Here is a 19,877-nt window from a genome sequence, read left to right as displayed (position 1 = left end):
CGAGAGACACAATGAGGAGACCCAGAGGGATGATGCTCCTGGGGTTATGTAAAGGGAGCAGGCCCAGACGGGGGGCAGGGAGATACCCACCTCACAGTCCCAGACAGCCATCTGCTCCATTCTCGCCTGGAGGGCCGCAGCGGGACATGTCCCAACATGCACGCTGCACGGGGACACCCCCGCAAGCCCAGTCAGCAGGGAGTGCCCTGCACACTGATCCCCAAAGACCACATGACAGTTTTAATACTTGTATTCATACACATAAAAATGTGCCTCAAAAGCCATGTATAACGTCAAAGCAATTAACACGGTCACTGGGTCATTTGTAAAGCTACCAGAACGCTAGGAGCTTAAGAAATCGTTAACAGCCAAAGTCACTTTACCAACGAATGGTACAAATATCCCATTTCTCCTATTAATTATATATATTACTGGTAATGGTGGGGATGACAAACTGAACAGAAAAACAGCCACTCACCTGGGCAAGAAATGTTTCAATCATTTTCTTCCTTTTTCAGGTCAACAGAGCAAGGATGGGTATGGGCATCAATACAACAAAAGTAAAAAATATAATGGAGAAAATTCATAGAAATAAAGGTTCAGCATCAACCATTCAGCATCAACCAAAAAAAACCAAACGAAAGGAACCGGAAACAAGACATTTGTGGACAAAACAGGAACAGAAAATGGACCCAAACCACTGAGAATGTGTGACAGGCAGATGCGAACTGACGCAAAATGTCTCCATCGGCTGATTCTGCCTCCTGAGATGGGACAACCCCCATAAGAGATCAGGAGACTGCAGATTCTCCTCCTAAGTGGACTGCTATTAATCTAACATGTCCTACTCATGCCCAGCTGCATCATATTAATATTTAGTGGCATGGAATATGTCAAACATTTTAACTTATTAAATATTTTGAATGTAAGCACTGGTTAGCCAACCAAATTAAAATGAATAAATATATATAGCAATATATAGCAGAGTTTTACAACCAGTATTGTGATCTCAGTGAAAAGGAAAACATATTATTTATCTGTTAGCAGCTTATTTGGGACCAGACAAAGTGTGTATTTACCAGTGACAGATTTTCTCATAGTGGTTCACTATACACAGTTCACTTTGCATGTTAACATAGCTGTAAGCAGAGTACAACCCCCTCCGTACTCCATCTAAATAAAACAATGTTCAAGTGACCTGTCTGAGCAGCACCTCCCATGAGACAAGAGTAGCTGCTCTATCCATTAGGCTATACTACACGGGGATATGCAGTGCATGCCTTCCTCAGGATAACCATGTACCTCTTCAGTATGGCCCACTTTTGAAGAACAGTAGAAATCAATCAAGGGTTAGACTGCAAACAAACTGTACAAACAAGCAGAAATTGCAATCACAGCAGAAACTAGAAATAATACTGAGACGACCACATCTCAGAGTTTTACTGGCAACCCAGTTTCTCACCAGTCATAAATCTTACATGAGTGGCGGTTTACTACGGGATCTGACAAAGGAATCGCTTGGTAATTCCCTGGTGACTGTGACATGCTCTCACCCGCCATTCTGTACCACACATGCACACTTGGAGTGGTAACTGTGGTAACTATGGTAACTAGAGGCAATGCAGAAATGCCCACAAAAAATGCAATCAAGTCCCCCACCCCATAAAGCCTGACAAACAATAGGGCATGATGCATCTCTGCTGTGGGAAGTGCAAAGCAGGGAAACCTGAAGGTCGCAATCCATAGCACTAAATGGTATGTAGAAAGTACAAGAGAACAAACCTGAGGTCATTAGTGGTGATGGCCAACAATAATTAAAACAACATAGCTAAGAGGTCCAAGACCATGTGAATACTGACAGAAATAATCCAGTCTATCTCCAATAAGTGATGACTGGGTTCAGGGTCACAGTGACCCTTAAGCACTGGGTACAAAGGCGGGGACATTCTGACTCGGATGTCAGTCATGTTAGACATCCATGTAAACAAGGGGCAGACATACCTACTGCACACACAGTCATGTGGTACCACTGAGCCAATGAGCTGTCCATTATAGAGACAATTAATGATTTTACTAAAGTCTTCAGCGGGATGGCTATTGTATGCCAGCAGGGTTTTAATGATAATCTCTGGTTGAAATCACAAGTAAATGACCAGTATCTCTCAGCATAGTGATACCGGCACGCATTCTCTTCAAAAAACCTCTCAGTCACAACATCCTGACCCTACCTCCAGGTGTAAAGGTTACCCCACCCCTGTATTTATATCAACAGGGGATGGACATAATCACTGGCAGTACTCCAAGCCATAGTTCCAAATGACAATGATTTTTGCTCTTGTTTGCAGGCCCCACAGGGGAGTGAGACAATGCATATCTTCTGAGGTGTTTTAGATGCATATGCAGGATCTTCAAGTTGCTTCGAGAAGACATCCCCACAAATTTTGTTAATTCCAGAAAATATCATCATGCGTCTCAACAACAGGGATATGTTCTAAAAAATACTTCGTTAACCCCTACCCAGCCCTAACCTTAACCATATGTATCCAAACAAAATACAAGACTTTTGATTGCATTCACCGATTTTTATAAAATTGAGCTTTCCCTTGTGAAGACCAGAAAAATGAAAACTGCAATGGCTTATCCTTCTGTCGATTCAGCTGTATTTATACAGGCATTGTACAATATTCTACAAGCTTTTTATTCTACAGTTCCTACAAAGGGGTGGCACAGTGGATAGCACTGTTGCCTCACACCTCTGGGTTCTAGTCGCCCCCATGGCTCCATGCGTGTGGCATGTTCTCCTCATGTCATTGTGGGGTTTCCTCTGGTTTCCGTCACACAGCCCAAAAACATGCCGAGCTTAACTGGAGCTACAAACTGTGAATGGTGTGTGAGTGTGCCTTGTGATATGTTGATGTCTCATCCTGGTTGTTCCCTGCCTTGTGTCGATAGGCTCTACACCCCCAATTACCCTGAATAGGACAAGCAGTTACAGAAAATGAATGGAGGCTCTACGAGCAAGTCAATGCATTCAGTAGAAAATTTCACAGTCATTAGGTTCCAAAAATGCATTGTGGCAAAAATACATTGATATTAAAAAGAAAATGTACTTTTGAACACTTAACTATTTTTTAAATCAAGTACTCCAGTAAAAAAATTGACTGAACAACTTTCACTCATATTGGAGTGATATTTGACCAGGAGTATCTATATTTTGACTCAAGTAATGGAGTTATGTAATTTTTCCACTTATGGTTACGATGGTTACAACATTAGATAGGACTGTTTCAGCTCCATTATATCCTTATTGTACCACTGTCGTATATGCAGTCCGTCATTGACTGAAATGTTATGCGATGCACAAACGTAGACTGTGTATTGACATCACTGAAAACATTTGAGCTTTTAATGAATTAAAAGTACCAAAATTTTCTATTTGTAATGAAATCTCATTCTGTGTCTAGTGTCAGTAGGTTGGCACTATGAATCATTAAGTTATACTCAGTGATGTTTTTGTAGTACTACACGGAGAGTGCAGTTTTTCCTTATGAATGGAACGCCACATACAGCAAAGCAGACACTGTTCCCATGGTGACACTGTCATGGGTTTGCTCTCAGGCCGACCTCGCTTCTGCTCCATTAGCCTCCGCATGCTGCACAACACCCTGCCATGCGACCCCAGCCCTCCTGACCCAGTCCAGACACCTGTGGAACGGCACCCACCTCCATCACAAATAAACTGGAAATAATACTGTGGTTACAGCTCATTCCCAGCCTCTTTAATCTGATTATGCCACACAATTTGATGTTTGTGCCCAGGCAGGATGGCTGGAGGAAGCTCAGCAAAAGGCTGCTACTTATGTACCATCTGCGCAGATTCGCCTGGGCACAAGATTTTCCAACAAAGCGAGAAGCCAATACGCCCTGCTGAAGCTGCCCTGGGTGGCAGCTCTGTGGGGTGTGGCGTATATCAGACTGACACTGATTACTGACATATTTTACATTTACTTACCCCATCAGCACTGGCTAGTGCTAAAAAAAAACAAAAGCAAATATTTAAAGACTAATTAATCACTTAGTACACAGCTGTGCATTTATAAACTATTCATAAATGTGGTTCAAGTACTGCTGTAAATGATCTTATGATCCAACATTTATCCTTAGATAATCCTTCTTGATGATAACATACTTGGAGCCATTTTGTATTAAATAATCTTTGAAGCATCCTGACTCAAAGTATGCAATAGGAATGGTGGGCGACACAGAAGGAACTGGAGAGAGGTCAAAAGTATCCTCAGAACTCAATTTTATGAGCATTGGTAGCATAATGTACCTACGTGCTGATTGTCTGGGTCGGGTAGCAGGGAACGCCCTAAAGTAAGCAGTTAAATGTGAAGGCAATAGTTAGCTAAGGAAAGATGTAAAAAAACTACAAGCAGCACAGCATCAATACTGAGCCACTCTGAATCATTATTAACAGACGTTAGCAGGCTGATAACCCTTCCTCTCCAGTGTCACTCCAGCACAGCTGCTCACATCTGAAGGTGGACCTTCTGTTCTGCCAGAGTGCCACATCCTTGCAGCTGCGGTTCTGGGTGCTTTTACAGAACACAAACGTATGAAACAAAAACCCACCCAGCTTGGATGGGTTTGTATGGCTTTGGAGCATAAAGCGAGCAAAACCACTGAGCGTTGTTGACATTAGGTGCTTTCACACTGAAGGAACTTTTCTTCTGAAAACAGATTTTTCCAGAACCAAAGACTGTTGTCCTGTTCACACTGCAGGAACTCAGCCCGAATATAGTTTTTCGGAAGCAGTCCCAGAATGCTGTTTTAGTACCTACTCAAACTGGGGATGTGCTTACAGTGATAAATTTGCTGATTGGTTGATTGCAAACATCGGTACAAACTTGGAAGTTATGTGGAAATGTATGGAAAAGAGATGTAGCGGAGTACAAATTGAGCAGATGTAATTATTTTTGTACCCCAAGTACATTTAATGCATTGATTAATACATTTTTTGCTTGTGTCTCCAAATTTCTGCACCAGAAAATTTGAATTAAAACCCATATAGTTTTGTGTGATAATGCCGGTGCATCAGTGAAACTTCCCAACATTTATGAGCAGGATCACATTACATCGTTTTTTATTCTGTGGAAAACGAAAGATTGATCTGCTGGCTAGATTTAACAAGAATCATGAACATGTTACAGATCATATAAGTAAAATATAAATAAAAGGCTGTGTCCCATTTTCATCATGATCGATCCCCAATACCAGCAAATAACTAACAAACCGACCTGTTTATCCTCCATTATTTTGGCCTGGCAGTGTAGTTTCGCATGAAATTATGTGTGAAGTTTTACCTACAAACATCTTCCATTATCCATGCTTATTCAGCATGAACGTCCCAGGTCCTGTTGTGCAGTGTGAAAGCGACACACGAAAGTGGCCAGGAACTACAAAAGTTCCAGCTTGAGACAGCCCAGGGATTTGTAAACCGAGATCAGGTTCCAGAACTTCCGGAAACACCTGTTCTTCATCAAAGCTCCTTTAGTCAAAGTGGGAACTACTTATTCCAAACTCATTCACCACATTTCCTTATCTTCACATACCCTTCTCACCCTCACTAGTCATGATTCATAAACCTCTCCTCAACCTCTCAATTCACATGGGGGAAAATAAGCATCAGTTCCTCACCAAGGATAACTGCTTACTAAACAAGTATTTGCTGTTCACAAAAATGATATGAGATCTTCCTTTAAGGTCCACGCCATTAGTAAACCAAAGACTAATAAATTCTACCATATAGAGCAAATCTGGCAGAAATCAATGTGTGAGCTGTGCCCCTTGAGTTGAAAAGGTTCTATGTAAATGTGATAAAGAATACAATAAAGTACAGAGCTCATTAACACAAGACAAAGTCAGACACAGGGGGGACCCTGAGCAAGACCCACTGCAGACACATGTCTTCCACACAGGCTAATTAGTTAGCATCAAGGAGCTACAGGGAATTGATGATATCTTTAATTGTATCATAATCAATACAATTAGCCCTCAGATCTATGCTACATACATCCCCATGTACACATATACAGTGTCAACTTAAGTTTAATGAAGTGAATTTTAAAGTGTTTTATTTTTCTTGAAACTATTAGTGTTTCAACTGTGTAGAATAGTCTGTGATCATTCTTTTGTGTGTAAGGGAACATCAGGTTTAACTTCAACAAAGCTTATATATAATAATTCAGTATATTTAGCCTATATATACAGTGGAAACCACTTATACTGATCATGTCTGTCTGGGTGAAACTGATCACTATAACCAGATGTTCATTATAAATATTTTTCTTTTTTCTTTTTCTTTATGTCTCGACAGATTACCAATATTTGTATATTTATTACGTGACTATAAGGTAATAAAATGTTTACTGAATTTTATTGACTCTTTCAAAATACAGTACAGCTGTTTCAAATTACAATACTATACAAATAAAATTACTGAAATGTATATAATTCAAATATGCTATAATATAGTAGCCTACTGTACATAAAATATAGCTTACTGTAGTTTAGCTGTTGCATCTCGTAGGTTCATTTTTGGCAGTTTATCATAAGCTTTGATTCGTCATTGACAGAAAATTAATTTCTTTTTCCTGTAAGGTTTTCTATGCATGCAGCATTAGCCTTGGGTAGCTAGGCAGAAGCAGACGGGGTAATTACTGCAAGGCAAAGCAGGGCTATCAAAGTAAAGTAAATATATATATATATATATATATATATATATATATATATATATATATATATATATATATAAAATGCTGTATGTACAGTGGGGAAAATAAGTATTTGGTACACTGCCGACTTCTCAAGTTTTCCCACTTACAAAGAATGGAGAAATCTGTAATTTTCATCGTAGGATCACCTCAACTGTGAGAGATAGAATCTAAAAAATCACATTGTATGATTTTTAAATTATTAATTTGCATTTTATTGCATGAAATAAGTATTTGATCACCTACCAACCAGCAAGAATTCTGGCTCTCACTGACCTGTTAGTTCGTCTTTAAGAAGCCCTCCTATCCTCCACTCACTGCCTGTATTAATTGTACCTGTTTGAATTTGTTACCTGTATAAAAGACACCTGTCCACACACTCAATCAGACTCCAACCTCTCTACTATGGGCAAGACCAAAGTGCTGTCTAAAGACACCAGGGACAAAATTGTAGACCTGCACAAGGCTGGGATGGGCTACAGGACAATAGGCAAATACTTATTTTCCCCTCTGTATTTAATTACCTTGAAACCTGAGTTTTCAGCTCAATCATTTATATCAGGATTCTCAATTCTCAGCATGAAAGCTCTTTAAAGATTAACAAAACCTTGACTGTAAAGGCTGATTTATACTTCTGAGTTGAATCCACACTGTAAGTATGGCGTAGCCATGAACCCTACGCCATAGCCTGACACGTACCTCCCCAGAAATCTGACTACATGTTGCGATGATGCAGACCACGGGAACTGTGGCTGGTCTGCTCGTTAGCATTCGTTTTTATAGGAGCAAAGAAAGCATACACCCAGCTGTACTTACATTGGTGGTTGAACCTGAAGCGCTAGTTATATTTAACATTAAATACCACTTCAGTTTGTCTCACTTCTCCATAATTTGTGCTAAAGTTTGTCGTTGCAGTCTTTGCTAGCATTAGCTAACTCTGTGTACTCTGCACTATGGTGCGTCGTTTGATCAAATTGCTTGTGCTAAGTGGAATGCTAACCCTTCCTCCTCTTGACACTTTAGCAGAACAGACCTTTCAGTCTGACAAAATGCCGTGGCTTTGAGTTTTAACATAATGTTGCAATTAAAGTGGTATCGGTCCTTGGTATCTGACAATTTTTACGAGTACGAGTATGAGTATATGAGCGCAGATACCGATGTCGGTATCATTATCAGTGCATCCCTAATTAATCTGCTTATTTTTAAGGTATACTCTTGTTATGACATGACGTGAATGCCTTGGGGATCAGCAGATTGCCCCCTCTGTGGCCATTCTCTACAAGGTCAGGCATTTCTTCCTAAAGAAGTTCCTTAAGGGAAGATTGTTAAAGAAGGCTAACACTTAAAAGTCTATTTCTGAAGCAAGATGCAGAAGAAACCTATGAGGATTTAATCACACAATTAGGAATAGGCCTATATAACATGCCTCAGCTACAGACTGTGTAATTAGAATCTCAAGCAAATCCTATGTTATTCCACTGTGATAGGTTTTTAGGCGAACAAACAGAAGTATTTGTTTATTATAAATGACAGGAGAGAATTTAAAATAGATTCTGCAGCATGAATTACAGTGCACGCTGCTGTATTTTTGTCATTATCCAGGTGAATAAAACCATTCCTTTCACCTACACGTTGTGCAAGCATGACAAAGATCAATTAGATTTCCAGTTGCTGACTCCCAATGCATATTAATAACATTTTAATTTGTCATAGATAAGTGTATGCATGTACTTGTGTATTGTATATTCTTGCTTTAAAAATTTAGTAATCTGTACATTTAGTACATTTGTTCATTAATATGTAGACCAGAGTTTATACAGCTGATAAACCTTCAAGATTACAATGTTTTAGCATTTCATCCATCAGGTAGACATCTGACTTGCGTACATTGACTGACTATTGTTTACACATGCAAGCAAACATTTTGCATAAAACAGTCACACAGGAGAAGCCCATGTGTTAATGTAACAGCAGCTCAAGTAAACTCAGGTCTTGGTCTCGGTAAGACAAGAGAGCTGTTGGTAATGTTTGCATGGGGCATGAAGTTCTTTCCTCTACTGCTATCCCAAAATGCACCTGGGCAGTCCTCTGCCAGACAGCAATAACACAGAGAGGACCTAGTCCCATGCTAACAACTCCAGCAGCTAGTCCTCTGTTCTCCCCAGACTGCTGGCCCGTTTGATATCGAGCTCTCTTAATAAATCCCTGCACTTAATCATTTCCCCAAGCCTTGATCACCACCCCCTCCCCACCACATGCCTTGCATCCTGCGCCTACTCTCCTGGTAGCCATTCCCCCATGTCTTCAAGGTTATCCCTACTTCTGTTAGACTGTAGTATCAAATGCTACTTGGTTGGACTCTTCCCATCAGAACAGACATCTCCCGTCTTTTACTAACTCCCTCAAACTCAGGAAACAATGTCATATCTCTAAGGGTATACCAGGCAGAAAGTGCTGGATGAGATAACAAAAGAAGAAAACGGAAAAACGACTGAATCAGGTATTTTTAAAACAAATCTTCCTGTTCAACTGCCTTGACAGCTTACATTAACAGAAAGAGAAATATAAAAACCGCAAATAAATTGAATGCCTTACAACAAGCAAGTCCTGTTTGAGAGGATTCCTACAATGAATCCTTGAACGGGACCTAAGCAGGAGAGGAAGTGAGATCTTTATTTTGACTGTTATAGCTACAGTCAGTGATCTTTGGATCAATACCACACAACAGCCCTGTGAAGCACTGGGCCTATATACACAGGCTACAGATGGAGTTCCAACACTGGATCCTCTGCCAGGTACCATGGAAGCCCTTAACTTGCAATATAACTAGTATTTCTGATGTCCTTACACATGCTGGATGCTACAGCGACATTCCCAGCGCATCTTACAGAGTGCCACATAAAGGCTGCATAATGACTTTCCTTAGGCAACTGATGCACATGACTGTTTTCAGGGTTACAAGAACACTGTCCTTGGTTTGCATTTAAACCTTCTGATACGTACATTGTGCTTGAGGGGGTTTGGGTCAAAATTGTCTTTTGTATGGTAACAGAAACAACAACTTTAGGATCTGTCACATTTCTGCAAATTCTGTCAATTTTTTTCTATTCTCTTCCTGAAAGCCACACTCATCTGACCCATAGCTAGAAATGCCACACAGCAGCACTTACCTGAAAAATAATCAGCTTTTGGGGATGAACAAAATCCAGCCATCTGGGGTCCTCCCCCCCCCCTCCATAAAATTCATGCTATCCCGCATTCTATGTCAGTCCTGAGAGTATGGGTACTTCAGCACTGACAAAAAAAAGCTGAATAAATTAATGCTCAACCAGACAAGATCCCCCCAAGGGACTAAAACTGTAATCTTCACGGGTACCTCAGATGGCACAGTTGCACTGAGCTCTATGCCCCGCCCTCCTGTTGGACTGGAACGTGGCTCTTGACTCAGGCACAGACGCATTGATCTGGCCAAAACCAGATTCCCAGCTGGGGGGGATTAAATGAATACTCTGGTCTTTCCAGAAATAAAACAAGTACTCAATCAACTGACCCTGATCAATAAACCGAGATTAACCAAAATGAAATCTTTTGAAGGTAAGGTTTGCATTGAATTATGATGTTATTTTGTTATAGTGTATTAAACAATACTGAATATCAACAAAGTTTCCGTAATATGGCATATCCAGAAAATACTCTGATAGCCAAAGTCCAGATACAACACAGTTTGCAGGATTGTTTATTAACCTGTTTATTATAAATGGAAAAGGCTTATTGACCAAATCCAGTCAGATGAACTTATTAACATATAAGTCTACTAATGAACCCAAGGAAAATGGAAAGGAATGCAGGTCTTCCTGCTTTAAGGATGCCTTGATATATTATTACTGTTGCTATGTCAACAATTCGTTAGTCCTAAATATATCTGAGTGCCTTGCGGATAATTCAGTTCCTTTATTAAGTAATTAAGTAATTAAATCTCTACATCAGTTGATTTCCCTCCTTCCTAGCATCTCTGGATCATTTGCTGATCTATGCAATGCAAGGCTGAAGTGTGAAGGCATCCAAAAAGCTACCCTTGGAAAATAAAACCAAAAAACTTTGGGCTCAGGCTAGCAAAAACAGAATCCAACTATGAGAAATATATAACCCAACAGAGCATCAAACATAAGTTAATAAGTTAGCCAACAGGTAAAGGGACCAAACATAACTGATATTATGATGACATAACTTTTTGACATCAGACATTGGCTCCACCTTTCATACTGCTTATTCAGCATAGGGTTGCTGTTTTAATTTTACTCAAAGTTTGCCACTTACAGCAAAGGCAAATTTGTTGTATATTGCATGTTAATGAAGCATACATAGAATTCATACTCAGGAGCAGAACAGATTTGACCGGCTCTGAATGACATACCTACCAAAAGAACAATTCACCCCCACTATCGGCAAACAGCCCTTTGTAAACAAGTCTTTCACAAATCTCAATGACAAGCATCACGGATAAGCATCTGTCTGATAAATCAGTTACAGCAAACAGCATGCAATTATATTACTATCCGTGTATTACAAAAATCAAATTGCGGCATTAAAGCTAATGCTTAAACTGCAAAAGGCAAAGACAAACAACAAAGTAAAATAAAACCATGAATCTACATCAGCAGGTGCTTTAAGAGAGAGAACAAATATCCCTCCCCTGTTTTAGCATTCAAAGGTCTACTGGTGAAACCAGTGCACTGAGCAGAGGGGCAGGCTGCCTTTTGTTTGTCTCAACAAGCACACTGTGCTTCCTGCTAAAGGTTTTAGCGAGAATGTACAGATGAGATCCTGTGATTTCTGATGGAAAGCTTTTAAGATCATACAGTACAACCTTGGCAATGGCCTGCCTTTAGCAGGCAGGAAGATCTGCAAGTTTTTTAAAAAAAGATTTGGGTCATAATGAAAAAGGTCATGAGAATAATTAGAAATGTCATAACTACTTAACTGAAATAAAAATGAAAACTAGCTTGTTGTCAAAATAACTTAAATGGTTTTCTGGAGGAAAATTAATCATTTAGATTAGTCAACCAATCAGTGAAATAGTCTATAAATAGTCCTTAGTTCATACCCTACAGTTGTTTCTATTCATTCGTAAAACCCACATGCCACAAATATTATGAGTTTATTCATGTATTTTTGATGTGCTTCATTACAGCCCAAACAGAGAACACTGAAACCCCACTAACACGTTCCCAGAACACGCTGCCGTCTATCCTGAGATCTCATAAATAGACAGTAGATCTTTGTAGACAAAGAACAGCTAAAAGAAAACAGCAATACATCTGTGGATTTTCTTTAAAATATGACTTAAAATGGATCTCTCTCAATGCAAAGAGCGAAAGTCTCATGTTATCTAATGAATCATTAACCAATATATGGCACCCTACAAATGAGACTATTTTTGGGATCTTTTTCAGTCATTGTTCTCTGAAAATAACTTCTGATATTTATTTCCCAAATTAGACATTTCCTGTGGCGCTAGAGCTACTGTTTCAGGCTTTCATTAGTAAAGCTGGTAATGGTTAACCCCAAAGAAATGTGTCATGAGTTTGGGTTCCTCAACATTTTTTGAACAACCAGCCATAAAATAAAATTTCATTTGATGGCACAAATAAAAGACAAGGTCTGTGCTGCCTGTCGGATGTGACTGGGCACGCTCCGGACACTTAGCACTTCCACTGAATTCCCAGATTGTGCCGAGCCTATAATCCACAGGGCCACACCGGGTCTGCCCAAACGCGACAGTATGGTGTAATGCTGGTTTCTGAGTCCCTCCCCCTCCTCCCACAGACCATGCTACCATGCCTCTCTGCATGGCTGCCCCATGGCTCCCACCACATGCTAAAGTAGCCGCCCCTTCCACATGCTGCCCTCATGCCAGCCATTCAGGGGACCAGGTGCTTTGCCAGCTCATCGGAAAGCTACCTCCGGGATGTGCAGACTGGTTAGGGCTGGTTCGGGAGGCAGGGGTGATGGCGGGTGGTGGGGTTGGGGGGAGTGATTTCTACAAGAGGGACAGCATCAACTCCAGGGTAGGTGGCTGAGGTTCCTCAAGAACAATAAGGGAGGATGGCAACATGGTAGATTTAGCTTCAGACTTCAGAACCATCAGCACGTGGTAAACAATGGAAGACTGTACCAGGGGTTAAGATCATTAAGTCAATCGGAAGACTAAGAGATAATCTCCTCATGTGAGTTGGATATTTGAGCATCTGTGACAAAATATCTACTTCAGGCCAGCTTGGATAATAATACTTTGTACACAAATATAAGAGCAGTTTTTGTAAATAATGATGACAGAGTTCCTCCAAAGTCCCTTTGACATAATTATAGTCGGCAGCATTAATATGCAGGCAAAAAATCCACATGAATTTTTAATGGCTTGCAGTCCTGTTATCAGCAAGGGGTGGGGGGGGATTTTAACACGTCACTTCTAAACCCATAATAATTTGTTCTACATCAGCTTATACACCATGAAACGCACAAATAGCAAGAATTTCTTAAACTATATTAGCCTAACTTACATGTAACTTTTTAAAAACATATGCTTATGTTCCACAAGACCCATAAGAAGGAATATTTGTCATAAAGTGACTATTGCCCACTGAATAAGTAAAAGCATGTTTTTAGCTACCGGCAGGCAGAAACACTGTCAGTGAGCATAATGAGAGTGGGGGCCATGTGTCAGGGTGCGATGTGAATGGGAGGAAGGGGCTGAGCCATCCGTGTGAATGGAGAGGGAGACACAGTAAGCCTCTTTTGTATCTGAGGGGAGGGCTGTTCCTTCCAGAGCTTAACGGCAGGGGCCCCGCTCATGCTCCAATGGTGATGCTTCACAGCAGCCCTCACCCAGCCCCCACCGGCACCCGTTACCCAGCCCCCCTGCCCCCCCACCCTTCTCCATAATGAGCTTTCATATGGCACATATGGACCATTGCTGACAGCAACAGCGTGGCAGTTCATTCATCGCAAAGCTCCCACGGAAACCCCTCCAACAGCAAACTCATGGCACCCAGCGCTGCTATCCCTCTCCCCCCCCCCCACTACCATTTCCCACGCACAGAGGTAGTGCCGCATCGGTGCCACGATGGCCTCCTGCTGGGCAGCACATGAGACCGGGCACAGCCAGACAAGCAGCGCAGGAGCAGAGTAGATGCCAGCTTTCCACGCCGACCAGGAACCCCCTCGTTCAGCCAGGGATCTCCGACGTCTGGATTGAATAAGTATGAGAGAGACCGCGCTGGAAAAAGAGTGCTGCAATGACCTAGGGGTGCTCCAGTAAGCGACAACCATACAGTATAAGGCTCACAACTCTACCAGGCATAGACAAACCTTTGGGAAGACTGAGCTCTCATTATCACAGACTTCTGAGACAGAAAGTGAGCAGATCAAGAAATCAGTCTAATCCTCCATTCACCAGCAAAACAACTTCCACAGAAAACAAACAAAAAAAATTGTAAAAAAAAACCAACAATCTTCATAATTATTACTTATCCAATATATCATCAGTAGTTGATGTTATGTTTATACTTTTCCTGGACTCCGTATGCTGAAGTATTTTAGATAGATTACCAATATGAGTACAGTATTTATTAAAAAGCATTTGAAACATTCAAGAATATTGTGATAAATACAACCCAGAAAAGTTCAACACTAAAAGTTCAACAGTCTACATGATAAGATCCTGAAAAGGGAATGAAAACGGCATCACAGCACAACAGTGAGCAGTACAGGACAAGGTGACAAATATTAGCATAGATTAATCACCTCAGACATAGTTTGTTTTATATAAACATGACAATATTGTGGTAAAACAAACTATTACGGGTCCTGCCTTACTGAAGCCATGCTTGCTCACAAAAATGAAAAAAAAAAATGTATAACCATTCCAAAAGATAATTGATCTTCCTAATAACTTAAAGACTCATTAAACATTATTTATCAGCTGTATTCTGACATACAATACAGTCCGATATGTGTTAGGAAAGAATCCAAAATGTTCCAGTACCCTAAGGACTAAAACTGCCTCTTTGGGAGTTTCTCCATGAACTACAAGCTTGGTAACAGGATTCTGCCTGAGATATGAATCCCTGGCTCCGATTCACACGTGCATTATAACCTAAAGCAGAGCAGCACTGCCATGATGATCAAAGCCAATTATTACGCAGACTTTTAAAAATGCCCAAATTTAAAGGTCGTAATTCTAAGCATTTCGTTATCCATTAAAAAATCACCAGTCTGGCTTTCTGGAAATCCAGCAGCACATCAAATAAGCCAGATCTCCTCAAACTCTAGTCTACACCAACACAATCTTTGTGAAGAATAAAGCCTTCAAGTCTTTTGAACTGCACAAAATTTCTCTTCCCAGGAACACATTAACTAAACAAGTGTGACTGCTCGATCATACCATGATCCACATGCGTCCCCGAATGTTCCAGAATTACTACAGCAGTCAATGCTCTAGACTAGAGTCACTTCATAGGGTCTACATCTATGAGGGAGTCAGTATAAACAATCAGAGAGTTAATTTTATAATTCAATTTTATAATTCAAATATGCTTGCTGAGGAACACATCTGGGTCATTAGCAGTTCAAACACACTGACTAAGTGACAGACAATGGCAAGAAGAGTCAAGTCTGCTGAAACAATTCTGAGAACAGTCAAAAAATGTGCTATTACCAGACAAACGTTACAAGTCATTTTATGATACGTTCATGGTTAAACATCTGTTGTTAAATAAGCACTGTTAAATAAGTAATTATTAAAAAGTAATAATTACATTACTTTGTATACTGTTACTTTGAATTAGTTAAGAAGTGTTTGTTCATGACATAAAAAATGCTGAATTCAACTGAGTTAGTCCATATCGCTACATCTAAAAGAACATTCTGAATAAAGGCGATTTAACACTGTCGCGCTAATACCACCATTACGCGACGATTTGCCTGTACAGTAACAATGACCATCTGCAGGAATGGAGCCGTCATGTAAATCGTCATGAAGCTCATGCCCGGCTGTACCACACAACGGACAGCGGTCGTTTCACTGTATGGGTGGGTGAAGTACGATCTGCTCGGGCGGTACCTCTTCATGGGATCCGCCGAAATGAAACTGCGGACTGCAGGACGTGCGATCACACATCGCGGCGGCTCTGGAGAGCCAGCAGAGATAACGTCTATTGCAAGCGCTTTAAGACGGCAGATGGGCAGAAAATTGCACAGTGTGACAAGGGACTGTCGCTTCTGTAGGCGCACAATGAGCGTTGCATCACCTTTTCATCTCAGTGCTTTGCATGCTCACCGCTCCCAACCAGCCTCATATTACCAGTACCACAGCTATGTTAATTCCCCGACAACAGGCTATTTAGAGAGCATGCTTAATATTAAAGGAGTTTAATGCTCAAACGAATGTAAGGAACCAAGAAAACAATAATGAACTATTTTAACTTTGAACCGAATCGGATATTTCAATGGTTAAGCCCAAATTTTCCGTATGCTTAATAGCCTATATTTTTTCTTCCCACAAGGCTCCGGCACATCTGTTTTGGCACAATATTTAACAACAGCATCCCAGAAGATGAACTACTTTGCTAAGGCAACCTACACCTGCTACAGTCACGTTAAGTTACCGGCACTTTTTCCAAGGGTTACATTTGTCACCTACAATCCTTAACCCGACTCTTAAGTGAGTAATTCGCTTACCCTGAAACAATGTGTACAACATTTTAAAAAGCAGAATGCAGAGAAACCTCATCTATGATTCAAATATTCCGAGATACTTGGCAAACGGGGTTCGGTTGTATTATGCATAAATCACACCGGGAGCTAGAGAGGCAAACACGATTACAAGGGGCAAAATTGTCAAATTAGATTATACTCAAATGCTTATTTACTTAAACAATACTGTGGATAACCAAGCCAGCAGAGGCCGACAGCAGTTATTGAAGAACATCACGCTTACCTAGTTGTCCCATTGAGAGCTCCTGTATCGTCATATACAGCCTACTGCAGGTGCAGTCCAACAGCCCGATCCCCCCCAAAAAAAACCTATTACCCCGCAAACAAAACTAGCCCAACCAAAACCGGCTGAATTTAGTCTCCACAGCTAGGCGTAACCGACAATGCGAATATTTCATAAAATATGTGAATAAATACCAACCTGTCTGTCCCTTGCCGAGTGTCTTTTCCAAGCGGTACGGTCCCACGTAATTGGCGTGTTGAGCTCCACTGTTGTCTTTACCCAAAGATGACATTTTGCTTCGAGATCGCTTTTACGATACAATGTAATATTATTCAGTGGACAAGGTAATCCCGTATTATTTACAGGTCCAGCGATGTGCTTCGCTGCTCAGCCCTCGTCGCTCGGTCTGTGGCTGAGTACAGGATGCTCGCTCTCACCCTGCTCCGTTTCTTTTTTCCTATGCTTCGCTGCAGATGAACAGGGGCGCTCTAAGACTCCAGCAGCATTGTGCTCCTTCGGCAGATCTGCACGCCTTCGCCGCGCCTGTTGTTGGTGCTGTGGAGCACTGAAAGCCCACAAACTCTATCAAAAAGAGCAAAGTTGACCAGCAGGAAAAGTGCAAGGCAACGATCGCTGATTGACGCTCGATCCGACCAAAGAGCGCGTCCCAAATCTGTTTTACCAACGTCTTGTGGGTTACAGCCTGCTCAGAAAAGGACTACTCCTGACCAAAGATGAAACTGCAAAGATCCGAAAACAAATTGTTTTATGTGCTGTTCTGCAATAAAAACTAAAATACCGATCCTGTAAATGTTTTGAAAAACATCAGCCTAGTAGGCCTACTGTAACGCCGGTGTTCTGAGGAGTTTTCGAAACATGCTACCGTAGCGCGAACCGACAGTTAATTACGTCTCTCTATCAGTGCTACCTTATCGAACAATGCTACCATAAGGCTGCGCTCTTTCGCTCTGCAAGAGGGTAGACAAAAATGACAAAAATACACATTGAATATATTACAATAAAAATATACAGATGTATATAACAATAATAATACGCTTCTTAACTATAAGAACATTAGAAGAAGCACAACAGTTTCCAGGTGCGCATTTCTTCTTAAATTAACATAACATATAAAAAACAAGTTGTCGTAGGGAGTTCTTTAAAGTCAACATAGTGTTTTAGAAAATATTTATATTTTCTGTATATTTTAGAAAATATATATTCCCGTTTTAAGGGAAAAAAAATCTCGAACTATCTGATATAGTCCCGAGAGAAGCGCACAACACTTCTGATTTAACGGATAATTTACTTGGAACATCTGCTTAAACCGCGTTATATTTGCTTTGGCAACTATAATGTAAATTAAGCTCCCGCGATAGTTCAATAAGCCCACCGTTGGAAATCTGTGCAACAGAAACTCGAAACCCACCATAGAAATGGCTTTTAAACTGAGCCTCGAGCGAAGAGGGATTGCTGTATAATTTAATTATTTATTTTTATTATTGCAGCTGAGCATACGCTTCTTAACCTTTGTCTAAATTATAGATTCAATTTATAATGATAAAGAAATTAAACATTCCATTATTGATGGCCATTATCAAAGGTCAATGTCACTTAATATGCTCCAGCGATGTTCTTATTAGGTTATTTATAATTTATTATTATTAAAAGTCATGCATATTTACATTCTAACAAATAAAATTTGAATAGCCAACTTCACCAAGTTTAAACAACTGCCCAACATTTAAATTATGAATTACATTATTCAGCACACACCTAAAGGAAGCATAATTTGGTTGACAAGAGTACCTTATCAAAACATGCTCCCAGTACATGCAAACCTCATATTGGCCTCCTCTGACTACATTTACAATGTAATACTACAGGCTGCACTATTCCATAGTATTTTATGGCATCTTTACTGAAGTTTGCGCCCCACAACTTTTAAGGAATCATAATTCGAATGACAAATGTGCCTTATCAAAACATGCTCCCAGTACATGCATACTTCAGATTGAGCTACTTCTGACTCCATTTGCAATATAATACTACTGTAAAAAAAATGACAACTTACTTACAAATGTCCTTAAAAGAGCCAGATTAACAAAACGTGTCTGATGGTCTTATAAAAGGAGCAAGCTTTAAAGAAACCCTCCCTGAGCGACAGAACAGCAGCCCAGCTTTGGAGACTAGAGCAGAAATAACAACAGTCTTTAAATTAACCTGTCACAACAGTGGCAAAACTTTACTTGTTTGTACACTTTTTACAGTTTTAACAGTAATGTTTTCCTTGCTGTACTGGGCACAGTGAAAATGTTCATCTGTTGCAGAATTCACAGCACACCTACAAAGATGATTTAAAACAACATTTCCATGACAGTACAAGGTGGTAAAATATTAGGGAATAGGCATTTTCATTGTACTTTTTTTTCTGAGTCAACTGATAGTGAACACATTAACAGTACACTTTGCCATTTCAACCATGCTTTTGTCAGCATCGTTTTGCAGCAAAGTGATGGCATCCGCATGGATTTTGAGTAAGAATACATTTTTGGAGGCACAGCTTTCATGCAGTGTGTGATACTACTGACCTTTACACTGAAGTAGTGCACAAACAATTTCAAATCGTGCATTGGTAACAGCTTCTGGAGATGTTTGGACTGCACTGATGTTTCCCCTCAAAAGGTAATCTATGACAAACTGCAAAATAACATATTAGCTAGGCAACAGTAATTTTTGTTAATTATAACACTGGCAGAAAAATCTTTACTATACTATCAACAATAAAACTCCACAGCTGCCTGAATCCTGCTGGTTGTTGTGCTGCATTGTCTGTGTTCTCCATTTTCCCCTCCTGGTCTTTACGTTTCATCATCCTCAGGAAAAACCTAGTCATTGTTTTAAAAAAGGAATGTAAAGATGGGCGCACGCTCAGTCAAATTGCAAATTGTCTAAAAGATTAAAAAAAAAAACACTAAGCACTTTGCTATGTAAAATTGCAAAAGTGTTCAGTTTTAAGTCTGGCCACGTATATGTTCGTTGAGGTACAACTTTATTCCCAACACTTACCTCCAGTTCTGTAGCAATATCTGCTCATAGGTAGT

General features: G+C 40.3%; 1 pseudogene; it reads right to left on the bottom strand.

Annotated features, from left to right (window-relative positions):
• The window catches only part of LOC111841547 (serine/threonine-protein kinase BRSK2-like), a 155,309-nt pseudogene extending 137,678 nt beyond the window's left edge, over positions 1 to 17,631 (bottom strand).
• Between the last annotated feature and the right edge of the window lie 2,246 nt (positions 17,632 to 19,877).

The sequence above is a fragment of the Paramormyrops kingsleyae genome, chromosome 11, assembly GCF_048594095.1.
Source record: "Paramormyrops kingsleyae isolate MSU_618 chromosome 11, PKINGS_0.4, whole genome shotgun sequence".
In the NCBI taxonomy this organism is placed as follows: Eukaryota; Metazoa; Chordata; class Actinopteri; order Osteoglossiformes; family Mormyridae; genus Paramormyrops; species Paramormyrops kingsleyae.
The sequence above is the reverse complement of the archived record's forward strand: the minus strand, read 5'-3'. Positions and strand labels throughout refer to the sequence as shown.